Source organism: Thamnophis sirtalis, unplaced genomic scaffold (genome assembly GCF_051295495.1).
Source record: "Thamnophis sirtalis isolate CommonGarterSnake01/CBP01778 unplaced genomic scaffold, rThaSir2_p1.2 scaffold_5, whole genome shotgun sequence".
Lineage (NCBI taxonomy): Eukaryota > Metazoa > Chordata > Lepidosauria > Squamata > Natricidae > Thamnophis > Thamnophis sirtalis.
Genome location: NW_028261385.1, coordinates 115,060,502 through 115,074,248, shown reverse-complemented (window position 1 = coordinate 115,074,248; position 13,747 = coordinate 115,060,502).

Genomic DNA, 13,747 nt, shown 5'->3' with positions numbered 1-13,747 from the left:
GAGTGGAAGGGAGCAGAGGCAAATTGAGGACCGTTGTTGGAGATGATGACATCAGGGATGCCATGGGTGGTAAAAAGAGCATTGAGAATTTGGATGGTGGCGCCGGACATGGTGGACTGCATGGGGAAGAGGTCAACCCACTTAGACAGAGCGTCCACCACGAGGAGGAAGGTGCGGCTGTGTCTCTTCTTTGTGCAGGCCATTCATTGGAGTCAGTGATACTGAAGACTGGCAAGGACAGTCATCTTCCTTCTGTAAGTAGCTCTTTTACTGTTTTGTGTACTTATTTTAATCTTATTGTAGTTTATCCATTGGGGCAAAGAATTCAGTGACATCGTCTTGGCCACTCCACCCAGTCACATAGGCAGCAAGCCACTCCCACCCGGTCACATGGGTGGCAAGCCACTCCCACAAAGCAGGCCAAACCTACAGAAGAGGTTCCAAAATTTTTTGATACCCACCACTGGAGCAGGAGCAGTGTTGGAATGGAGTGTTGGAACCGGGTGAGTGATTGGCCAACTCACAGGCAAAAGAAAAATTGAGTTTGGACTTTAAAAGGGTCCCAGAGCTGAATTAGTGGCTAATTGGCATTTGGGAAATTCCATGGAGGAAGAAGGATAAAACAGAGGTTAAAATACTAAAGCCCTAGAAGATTCTTGCTTTTATAATTGGATTTTGAGAAACTAAAAGTAATATAAGGAAGAAACCTGGGGAAATTTTTTATGTGGATTTAAAGTGGTTTTGAAGTTTGGACAATCAGCTGGTTTGAGTGTATTGTGGATTCGAGAGAGCCATCAGCTGGTGGGAAGACAATACTACAATACTTAGTGAAAGACAAAAGGAAAAGTGCAGCTGACTACCGGAAAAGATAATTTGGAACTGTGAGAACTATTAAGGAGTGTTTGTTTTTCTACATTGATTGGTTTTGATTTTCTAAGGCCATGGAAGATAATAAACTCTTGACTTGGATTGGACTAAACTAATACTAGAATTTGACATTAAAATCTGGAAATAAAAGGGAAAAAAAGGATTGTAAGGACTTTAAGTTCTAATCAATTGTTATACACCCTAAAAGTCTTAAAATTAATTAGATTTGTTAAATTGGCAATATGGAGCCTTGGATGTATGATGAGACCAGAAAATAGACCAGAAAATAGGAGAGAAGCGGGTAAAAGAGAGCATAAATGAAGAACAAGAAAGTAACATTGAAGAAAAAGGAACTGAAAATAAAAAAACACCAGATGATTTCACTGAGATTTACAGTGGCACAAAAAGGGTAAACGGGGGAATGTCCCACAAAAAGGAGTCAATCAAACAGCAAAGAGGGAAATAGTGAGAAGAGACTAGGAAAAATCCTGGGGAAAACTAGTTGAATAATAAAATTAAAAGTGAGAAAAAGGATTCAGAAGAAAAGACACAATAATTATAAAAATAAAATAAAACTAAAAAGAGGAAGCTAGGAGAATGGGAGAAAAGAAGAAAATTAATAAGAAGTGGAATTTTTGAGAGACCAAGAGAAAATGGTTAGAGGAAGAGTAAGGGAAACAAGGAACATATTAGTAGTTTAAAGGGAACTGTATTAATATGGTTAATGGTGAGTAGTTAATTAAGATGTAAGGGAATTATATCAACATTATTAATTGTGGATAATTAAATAAGTTAAATGTTTTTTATGTAAAAATTGATTTTGATGATGTGCGAATTTGAGAAACATATTTAGTGATGGTGATGCTATTGTAAGAGATTAGAAATTAAGAGCGATTAGTGATATTGTTTATATGTATACTACGAAGAAAATAAGGTTAAGATACAAAATATGGAAAGAGAATAATATGGCTGAAATTGGAAACAGAGATGGATTATGTATATGAGAAGATGTAAAAGCAAAGACATGGACAACACTTTGTTCATAAAAGATGTAAACATTTGTAACAAAAATTAAAAATCTTTTTTAAAAAAAGGCCATTTGCCCTGAGAATGGAATGTTACCAGTTTCACACCTCAGAGTTTCTCAAAACATCTAATCAGCATCACATTGGCTGGCTGGGGGACTGGTCATGGGGGAAGGGATTAGGAATTGGAAAGAATAGCTTTGTATTTGGCGCGGAAACACCAGATTCCACCAGACTTTGTTGCAACCAATTTCTTTCAGTAAAAGTTCCTTTGTTTCAACTAAATGGAGTCATAAGTCCTACTTTCTTGAGAGAGCAAACTGGGTATTGGTTCAGAACAGGGGTAGGTTCCAGCTGGCGCTACTGCCAGTTCGCTCGTGTGCACACTTTGCGCTCATGCACAGTCCAATACAAATTGTTCTGCGCATGCGCAGAATTGACAAACAAGATGGCGACGGCGGCAACTGGGGAACCGGTCTGAACTGGTAAGAACCCACCACTGCTCCAGGAAGAGGTTTGATAAATAATAGGAGAACAGATCCTTTTTCCTTGTGGCATCAACTTTCTGGAATACCTTCCTTGAGGCATACCTACATTTTATTTTACCCAGATCTTTGAAGAAACCTTCAGAAAAGACTGAACTAAGGGTTATTTACCCCGCTGCCAATAAACTGGTTTTTGCATTTGTTTTTTGCTCTGGTTTTTTGTTGTTTAAATCTGTTTTATTAGTCATTTTGAGTTTCCAATAAAATGTTTATTTTAACACAAGTATGAAATAATTAGTAGGGAAAAATATATCATGCCTTAATATAAGTGTTCCTAGCAAAGTCACCTAAGGAGAATCCAATTTCTGTTTCCAAATGTGTGGGTAGCTGATCATTCATCTTCCTACGTTTCTATTTATCTGGCCTGTCTCTGGAAACAAGCTGCTTTTTGGCTGACACAGTTTTCCCGTTGCTCAGTTTGCTGTAACTGCTATGCTTCTGGCTGAAGATGAGCAAGGTTACTTAGCAATAAGATATAAATGTAACAAATACAATAACTAGCAAAGAAATACATTTTTATTAGTTTTTTCCTTTATTGCAGAATCTGATAAATTCAGATATTTATTTAGATATAACAACAACAACAACAACAAGTATCTAATATATATCAATGTTTCTCAACCCTGACCACTTTAAAATATCTAGACTTAATAATTCATAGGGTTAAATTATTTGGTGCTTTGGAATTAGCAATAAATCTCTAGTGTTCTGGAGGTCAAAGATAGGCAGGTCAGTATGGAATGCAGAGTTGCTCTGCTGGTTCTGCAGGATTTGCAGGTGGCAGTGAGAGTTCTCTTGGCTTGGGACATTCTGAGACAGGAAGGGCAGGAAGGCCAGTTATGTTTTGGACTGTCAAAACAAAATCAACCCCCTTCTGAAAAAAGGGAAAAAACTGATCATGCTAATTTCTGTTCTCTAAGCATGTGTTTTTAAATATAAAATGCATTTATCTTCAGAATGAAGTGGCAAAAAATGAGAAAAAAACAGTATGGGGAAAAACAACAATCTTCCTACCAAATTAATATAAATACAGTGCAGTACAAATTTAGTATGAATACATTTGCAGGAAACAACCAGTGGCTTCAATTCTTTCCTTTTCATGCAAAATTTAATCCAATTAATAAAATCTTACTTAAGATTTCTTGTCACTTAATACAAGAAAACTGGAAAAAAAAATCTTGCATAGATTTAATTGGGCCAAGGATGTCAAACTCAAGGCCTGCAGGTTGGACGCAGCCCGAGGTGGCGCAGTGGTTAGGGTGCAGTACTGCAGCCACTTCAGCTGACTGCTAGTTCTGCAGCTCAGCGGTTCAAATCTCACCGGCTCATGATTGACTCAGCCTTCCATCCTTCCAAGGTGGGTAAACTGAGGACCCAGATTGTGGGGGCAATATGCCGACTCTGTAAACTGCTTAGAGAGGGCTGAAAGCCCTATGAAGCAGTATATAAGTCTAACTGCTATTGCTATTGCTCTCTGACCCATAGGGCTGTCCTGGAAGCAGTGAATAACAGGCCCGTGGTGCCTCGCCCTGGCCCAGGCTGACTCGACGCCGACCTACAACCTGGTAACAGCCATCTTGACTGGAACATGGCCAGCCTTAGATCTGCAGAGTCGCACTAGAGCCAGCGAGGGACCTCCCCTGCCCCACCCCCTGGCTGCATGCAAGGGGACGGGGAGTACGCAGGGGGCCTGGTGTCCCTGGGGACTGTTTTGCACCGCAGGCATGCACCATGTTTCCTTTCACCCAGGATCCCAATACTTGCTGCCTCTTCTGCGCCCACCCAGGTGGTGGCAGTCCGATGGGTTGGATCTAAGGCCAGGTCCAGGAACCAATGTCGACCATGGCAGAGGTATTCAGCAGGTTCTGACCAGTTCTGGAGAACCAGCAGCAGAAATTTTGAGTAGTTCAGAGAACTGGTAAATACCTTCTCTGACTGGCCCGGCCCTCATTTATTCTCTGCCTCTCGAGTCCCAGCTGATCGGGAGGAAATGTGGATTTTGCAGTAACATTCCCCTTGAGTGGGGAAGGAATGGAGATTTTACAATATCCTTCCCCTGCCACACCCCACCAAGCCATGCTCATCAAGCCATGCCATGCCGCACCCACCAAGCCATGCCCACAGAACTAGTAGTAAATTTTTTTGAATCCCACCACTGGTCTATGGCCCAGGTTCGCTGCTCGCTCAATGAAGCCTTCAACCTGCAGCCATCATGGCTACAATGGAGCACAGCAGCCAAGCACATCTGACAAGGCTGCATGGCCACTTGGCACATCTGGCAGGCCAGATTGCATGCCTCTGCCTGCTCCTTGGAACTTCAGCCCAGTGGTCCAGGGGCTTGAACCCACCTGGACTGTGCAGGTTGCAGAGTCCCAGCTGCTTCTTGAGGATGGGGGCTCCCCGCCTTTCCCATTTTCTTGGGTCATCATAAGTGGGTCGAGTGGGTAGGATGAGGTTTGATGGTAGGGGCTGAGCATGTAGAGGCCATAGCATGGCGATGATGGTGACTGGCTGGGCTGCCTAACAGCAACTCCTCTGTCTTTGTTCCTGTGGTGGATCAGGCCCCGGCACCTGGCCTGGTCCCACCTGCTGGAGTCCCCTCTATCCACCCCAACCCTGCCTGATCCCCCAAAGGTGCTTTCTGACACAGGTGATGTTGAGCTGGCCATATCCACACTGGCCATGCCCACCTATTTGGCATGTCCACCCGGCCCCCAGAGGGTAATCACAATGCTGATGTGGCCTTAAATGAAATTGAGATTGACGGCCCTGTATTAGGCTTTTTTTCAGGTTTATTTTTAAGGCACTCCTGTATGTGTCTTTGTAGATCTTCTGGGTTTTGTGAGAAAAGAACATCATGTCCAAATCTAATGATTTAAATAGGAACAATTGATTTCTATTCCATTTTTTGCCTAGTGTAGTTTGTGAAATACTTCTTCAAGGCAGGCTGAGAAAAGGATAGATGATACTGTTTCATCTTATCGTAAACCTCATTCTGTTGATTTCCACTTTAAGATCATTAAGGCAAATTGTGCCATTGCTTTTTCATATATTAATTGTAGTAAGTTTATGCTAGCAGTGTCTATGAATACTGAGTCAAACGTGTTTTTATGAAAGAAAGCTACTGGTGTACTCATTGTGCCTTTCAATGGCTTGCTGAACAACCTGGATATGATCCATTGGGTTGTAGCCATTTTGGAACTCTCTCTGCTCCTTTGGCTGTACATAATTTAATGTTCTCAATATGTCCATAGATCCATATTGGGATACTGCCATTCTGGAGGAGGCTTGGGTGAGGGGTGAAATCAACTTACCTTCACTACTGGTTTGCAAATGTGAGTGCGAGCATTTTTTTACTACTGGTATGGGCGAACTGATAGCATTTTTTACTATGTATTTGGTGAACCAGTCCAAACCGGTAGCATTTCACCCCGGCCTGGGTGCGTTCTTTAGTTTATAGTGCGTTCTTTTTCCTAGTGCCTATTTATCCTGTACTTTGATTTACCTTTGGGGTAATCTAAGGGGGGAGGGCCATTGTTTTGTCTCAGTTCTGGAGCCTCCAGCAAGAGACACCTGGGAACAACTTCTTATTACCTTCTCAGCCTGTGATTCGCAAAACAACTTTGCACCTGTGGATTGGCTTATTCAACACCAGACTGAGGGGAGTGGTTGCTAATTGCTTTAACCTAGCAGAATTGCATGGGAATCTTCAGATCTTGCTTCCTTTGTCTTGCTATCTCTTTCCTTCAATAAAAGGTTCCTTTTGAAATGCTAATTCTCAAGAGTTCTACTTTCTTGAACCTCTGTTCAAGGAGAGGCAAACCCTTACATAAAATAGGATTTGCAAAAGTGGCCAACCTGGAGAAGCATTCTTTCTACTGAGGGGACCCCGCAAACCATGTCTGAGCAAACCGGCGAGCAATGAGAGGGAGAGTGCTGGGGTGAAACCTCTACCACCACCCAGCCGGACGCAAACTCCGAATGTCCTATTGAGGAGGAGATCCCATGAAACTGAGATGGTCGATTGGAGTGGGAAAGAAAGACAGATGGGATGGAAGAACCAGGTTGGAAACATGAGCTGGAAACCCTGTGAGACCAGGAGAACCTGGGTGAGGACCGGGCCAGGCATGGCTGATTGAAAATATATGCCATGTGTTTCGTGATGGAGGCTATTGAGAGCCTGAGAGCCCAGAGGAAATTAGACCATCATGAAAGAGGAGGCGAGGCAGCAGCAGCCACTGCTAGTGGAGCCAGATCTGCCAGGTCCAGCAGCCATGGACCAGCAGATGGGCAGAGGGAGCATCAGCTACCCTGGCGAACCCACCATATGCAGTACTGGGTCCCTCAAACATCCAGGGCAAGGCAAGAGCACCACAGTTGGAAAGGAAGACAATCCCCAGGAGTAAAGTGTGATGGCAATCTGCAGCAGTTGGGCTTTTTCCTAGTGTACATCCTCCTGTACATTCAGAAATAGGGGTGGGATTTCCAAACCCAGGGCACTAGGGTACGAATTGTTAAGCTGGCCTTGGAAGTGGTGGTAGCCAGGTGACCCTCCACAATGTTGATGCCCTAGAGGTGCGGAACTTGGACCACTTCATGATGGCCCTCTGCCACCATTTCAAGGATCCTCTAGCAGAATGGAAGGCCCATGACTGTATCAGAACCATGAAGCAGGGCTACTGCCCAGTGGTCAAATACCCAGAGGAATTCTGAGACCTTGCCTGCCAACTAGACTGGCCAGAAGACATCCTGATGAGCTGGTTCAAAGACAGGTTGAATGATGATCTCTATCATGCCTGCCTGGCCCACAGAGCCCCAAACTGCTTCCATGGTATATCTTAGCCAAAGAGGTGGAGATCTATCTGTGTGAAAAATGGTCATCAGTCACTTTTTTCAATGCCATTGTAACTTTGGTCACTATACTACCTTTCTTGCCACAGTTCTTAAGTGAATCTTAAGTGAAGATGTTATATCTTAAGTGAATCTTAAGTCTTGAGTGAAGATGTTATACAGTAGAACCTCTGGTCACGAACGCTTCTGACCAAAATATTCACATTCTCCCCCTCCCCCCCGCTGCTGATTTCCCCTTCTGCACCATTTTTTTGTAAGCACCAAATTTCCAAAATTAGGTTTGATTCATGACCAAATCAGTTTGTGACCAATGTTATGGAACGAATTATGGTTGTGACCAGAGGTTCTACTGTATTCATGCCTTTACATACTCTATATCAGTGGTCCCCAACCTTTTTATCGCCGCGGACCAGTCAGCCTTTGATAATTTTACCGTGGCCCGCTGAGCGCGCGCAGGGGTGGGGGGGCGTTGTTCGCGACGACACATTGATTGTTTATATATCAGATTGTTTTGATTAAACAACTTTTATTTTATTGTATTTAAACATGCCTTACAAAATAAAATACAATTACATAAATATAAAGTGCTTTAATATGCCCCCCCCCACCCGGACAGACTTATGTTCCTCAAAGACCATCCTGAACCCTCAACCCGGACCAACCTTTCTGCCCGCCCTCCCCCTCCCCACCACATTCGGCGGGCAAAGAACAGAGCGCGCGCGCGCGAATGCCGTGGAGAGAGAGAATATATATAAATATATATAAATATATAACTGTTTGGGAGTAAAAGCGGGGAGGCGCACCCAGCCGGGTGGGGGGGGGAGGAGGAGGAAGGAGGGTGGGAAGGAAGCTGGCAAGCGAAGAACAGAAAGTAATTAGCAAGGATTAAAACGACCTGCCGGAAAAAGGAGAGGGGAAAAAAAAAACACCAGATCTGACGGCTAGTGCAGCCTCCACCGGAGGGGCTGCAGAAACACACACTGCCAGTCCTGTCCTTCCTTTCCAACCAGTCTCTCTCCGCGCGCGCATACACACACACACACACACCACACAAACACACACCCGCCGGCAGATATGCACGCACACACACTTTTTTTTTTTTTGCAATTGGCAGAACTACGGTTTTCTTTCTTTTAAAAATAATAATTAAATGGAGGTGGGGGGTGTGTGGAGAGAAAGGGAGAGAAGCGGACACATAAAACCGAGCCGCACTCGTGAACCACAGCATGCATCTGGGTGACAAAATTGCAGGGAGAAAGCAGGAAAAGCCGAGGAGAGAGCAAAAAAAGAAAAGAGCCAGACCAAGCGCCGCAGGGCGGGAAGGAAGGCGATGATGATTGGGGGAGGTTTGAAAAAGCAGATCCAAGCGCAAAAGTTACTGAGTCATTTCAGCGGGGGCCGGAACAGTTTTCTTGACTCCCTCACTCTCTCCCTCTCTCTCACTCTCTCACTCTCTCTTTCCCTGGCGATGGATCGGTGCGGGAGGGGGGGGAGAGAAGGGAGGAGACGGCGAGGGAGGGAGGGAGAGAGAGCCGAGGGTGGGACCAAAGGGGGGGGGAGAGAAATGCATTTAAGAGGAGCGGATTTAAAAGAGCGATCATGGCCCCCGGTCGCTGCGCGGCCCGGTGCCAGGTACTCCACGGCCCGGCACCGGTCCGCGGACCGGGGGTTGGGGATCACTGCTCTATATCACCTCAAAATGTTGCACAGCCTTCAAAAGTTTCTAATACAGATAAAATTAAATACAACATCAAAACCATAAAAAAGTAAAATTAACCTGGCTGGAAAATCCTATGCCTGTCTTGCTTTTATTACTGACACACTTGCTGCAGTATTTGATGGCTAAAAGAAAAAAAATATTGTTAAAGTGTGTATTATGTTCACTCCCATGTCTTGTCTGCTGCGTTGATTTTGAATTGATTAAAAGAGCTTATTTTACATCAAATCCCTCTCATATTATTCTCCTATGTTCAATAAACACTAAGAGACAGCATACTATACATGAAATTCCTGTAACTGTATATTTAGTAAATTGTGGAGCTGAGTTTATCCAATTAACTCAGTTTTTGGACTTGAGTAATCACATACAATAAAGGAAATAAAACTATTTAGAATGAAGTGTAGTTGGCTATGAGCCAAGGTGGCGCAGTGGTTAAATGCAGCACTGCAGGCTACTGCTAGATCAGCAGGTCAGCGGTTCAAATCTCACCGGCTCAGGGTTGACTCAGCCTTCCATCCTTCCGAGGTGGGTAAAATGAGGACCCAGATTGTTGGGGGCAATATGCTGACTCTCTGTAAACCGCTTAGAGAGGCCTGAAAGGCCTATGAAGCGGTATATAAGTCTACTGCTATTGCTATATTGCTATTTGTGATTAAGAGTGTCATGCAGAAACAATTATAGTTTTGATCAGGAAAATACCCTAAAAAAAACCTTTTGTTCTTTCAGGGTTTTTTAAAATGATTTTTCCATGGCACATCACATATTGTTTTGAATAAAAAAACAGCAGCTGCACATTTTTAAAAACCTACATTATTTTAAAATGCATTAAAAAATAAAAGAAAAAAAACCAGCACACTTACCAGCAGGCAGAAACTCCAAAGAAACTTTCCCACCATTTTGGAGCAGTCCTCCAACCTCCGTGCCCCTCCCCTCTGGAAAATCCAGGAAGTAACACTGGTGACCTCTCTAGCCATTTCCTGCAGCTCTATGGTACTAGATCATTTTTTTCTTATAAAATGAGGTGAACGCGATCGGTGCGCGGGGTGGGAGGTCCGTTTTGTTGCTTTAACGTTTTAATATCTTCAATGAAAGTACTGAGACAGAGAGAGAGGGGGATTAGACAGGATGTCTTTTGTCTTGCCCCGGTTAGGATTTCTTAAGCAAATCCACTCGGCTTTCAACATGAAGCCAGAAAATTGGGACTTTTTTAAAAGGCAGAGGGACATGGGAAAAATTGTTATAAAGCATGCTTGTCACGCTGAAATCGGTACGTCTGGTCACCCTACCCATTTTGGATGCAGTTAAGTGCAGGATGTGCATGGAGGCTTGGGGAGGGTGAAAAATGGGCCTACCAGACATTCAGGAAGGCCGGAAACGAATCTGTTTCTGGCCACCAGAGCCTGGGGAGGGCAAAAATGCCCCCTCCTGCCATGGTGCAGGAGGCTGATTAGGCCACGGCCACCATGGCCACGGCCATACAGCAACCCCTTGCTAAAAAATTTGAAGCCCACCCCCTGGATGGCAGTTGATGGAATTAACCTCCATGGAGGGCAAATCCACTATGACTACCATGAATCCATCCTTTTGAAGAGTAACTAAGTCAGACGATAGAAAACATCAAGAATTGGGTCAGTCTGAATGGACAATAATAATCCAAAAGAAAGCCCTGACTGAACCTGGCCTTTGCAATAGATCAGAGCTGTCTGAAATGGCATAGATTTGCTTTGACAAAGTAATTTAACAATAAAATGGAATAATAGAATACTTTATTTGGCCAAGTATGGTTAGGCACACAAAGAATTTGTTCTCTGGTACAGAAGCACTCTATGTACTTGCAAATAAAATAATAATACTGGAGCACCACTTGAATGCCATCAGCTTTGACAAATTCAATATCAGTCGATTGTAAAAGGTAGCTTTACTTGGAACAGCTTGCATCCTGCATCGATATCTGTAACACCATCAAACATCCACACCTGCCTATCCCAAATCCTTGGGAAGGACTCATTCAGTAGACAAAAATGCCAAATCCACTCTGAACTGTAAAACAAACCATAATAATATGGTATGGCTGACTGTCCCTCATACCCAAAAAGACTCGAAGCTGTAATTTCTGCCAAAGATGCTTCAACAAAGTACTGAGTGTAGGGTCTAAATATTTAGCCAATGTGATATTTCAGTTTTTTTATTTTTAATAAATTTACAGACATTTCTAAAATTCTATTTTCATTTTATCATGATGGGGTACTGAGTGTAGATTTATGAGGGAAAAAATGAATTTCAACAACTGTAGAATCAGGCTGCAGCATAACAAAATTGAAAAAAGTGAAGGGAGTCTGAACACTTTCTGAATGCACTGTATACATAATATATTATCATTATTTTAGCCATTGTCTATACACTGCAAGATGAATACCTCTTCACAGTGGTGGACTGCTGCTGGTTTAACAAGTGGTTTGGTGAGCATATGCTTTGCGCTCGAGCATGTCTAAAGCGCTTGCACACAGCACTGAAAATTTAGAAGTTTAGCTGTTTACCTTCCAAGTCAGCAACGGTAAATAGAAGAGTGATTGGGGGGGGGGGATCAGCTGGGCCGCATGATTGAGATGAGCCAGAAAGCAGGAAATAAAGAACAGGCTAGGGCGACGGCAGGTGGGCTGGGCCAATTGATCGTTGGTGCTACCAGTTCACCTGAAGCAGTCCGAACCGGCTGAATACTTCTCTTCTGCATATTTCCAACCATGGAAACCATGGATCTATTTGGGCCCTAGAGGTGACTTAAGCTCATTTACTGAAGGAAAGGCAATGCAAACCCTTTCAGGTCTGTACGAAAGGAGAAAGCTCCTATCTTAGCTCTTTCCCAGTGGTGGCTGAAATCTTGCTAACTTGCTTTCACTAAAGCTTGGAAGTTGCTGAGCACTGTGGAAGGATTCTATCAGCCTCCTTCCATGCTATTACTGAACCTATAAAAAAATGGTCCATTTTCTGTCATTGATCACCACCTAATGTGAGGTAGTTAAAAAAATCAAATATCTTGGGGTCAATATTTTAGCCTCAAACGGGAAACTATATAAGCATAATTAGAACAAGAGCCAAGGTGGCGCAGTGGTTAAATGCAGCACTGCAGGCTACTGCTAGATCAGCAGGTCAGCGGTTCAAATCTCACTGGCTCAGGGTTGACTCAGCCTTCCATCCTTCCGAGGTGGGTAAAATGAGGACCCAGATTGTTGGGGGCAATATGCTGACTCTCTGTAAACCGCTTAGAGAGGCCTGAAAGGCCTATGAAGCGGTATATAAGTCCACTGCTATTGCTATATATATATTATGAACCACTTTGGCGGAGTATACAGATAGAGATGAAAAAATGGGAGAAATTGCACTTATCTTTGCTGGGTAAGATAGCGGCAGTGAAAATGAACATTTTACCAAAAATTTTATTTCTTTTTCAAATGCTACCTATACTTTAAAAAGATGCAAATCTTTTAGAATGGCAGAAGGGTATCAACAAATTTGTATGGGCTGGAAAGAAGCCGAGGGTAAAGATGAAAATAATGCAAGATGTACGCGAGAGAGGAGGCTTGAAATTACCTAACCTAAAATTATATTATGATGCAGTGGCACTATCCGCAATTAGTGATTGGACCCATTTAACCAATGATAGAATACTGAATATCGAGGGACATGATCTGGTATATGGTTGGCATGCTTACTTGTTATTCAACAAAAAATTGGATAAGAATTTTAAAAGTCATATATTAAGAAATGCTTTATTGCGGGTCTGGAAAAAATATCAATATAAACTAAATGATAAGTTACCCATGTGGGCAATTCCTAGACATGCAATTGAAAATATGAATATAGAACAAAAACACGATAGAACCACTTACAGACAACTTCCCACTTTGGTAAGGGGGTTCTACAACTAAAATCTTTAGAGGTATTGAAAGAGGAGAAGGTAGTTCAAACATGGATCCAGTATGGCCAATTACAGGCCAGGTGGAAAATAGACCAAAAAACTGGTTTTATCCAAGTTGAGGATAATTTGTTTAAACAAATAAGAGATCAAAGCTTAATGCATATAAAGAGGATATATAATGTACTAATACAGATGGATTCGGAAACGGAACTGGTTAAAGATTGTATGATAAAGTGGGCTCAGAATATTGAAGAACCAATAATGTTGGACACGTGGGAAAGAATATGGGTAAGAAATGTGAAATTTACACAAGCAGAAAACCTGAGAGAAAATTTTTATAAGATGTTGATGGCATTTAGATCCTAAAAAGCTGGCTTCTATGTATCCGAATGTACAGCCTAAATGTTGGAGATGTGGTTCTCTCGATGCTACATATTTTCATATATGGTGGACTTGTCAAAAGGTTAAGGCATTTTGGATAAAAATGTGGTGGATCATGCAAAATATCTTTAAAAGAAGGATAAAGTTTACTCCTAAGTTATTTTTACTAGGTATATATACTGACTTTACAGCGGTAGAGACCAACTTGGTTCTGCACCTAATAACAGCAGCAAGACTGTTGGTGGCGCAATACTGAAAGAAGGAAGACTTGCCTACAACTCAAGAATGGACATTGAAAGTTACAAACCTAGCCGAGATGGCTAAAATATCGGCATATCTTAAAGACCATTAAAATGAGAGATATAAACAAGACTGGAAAAAATGGATTGACTATACACAAAACAAATATGGGACTAAGAAATTCCAGATAGCCTATGCTTAA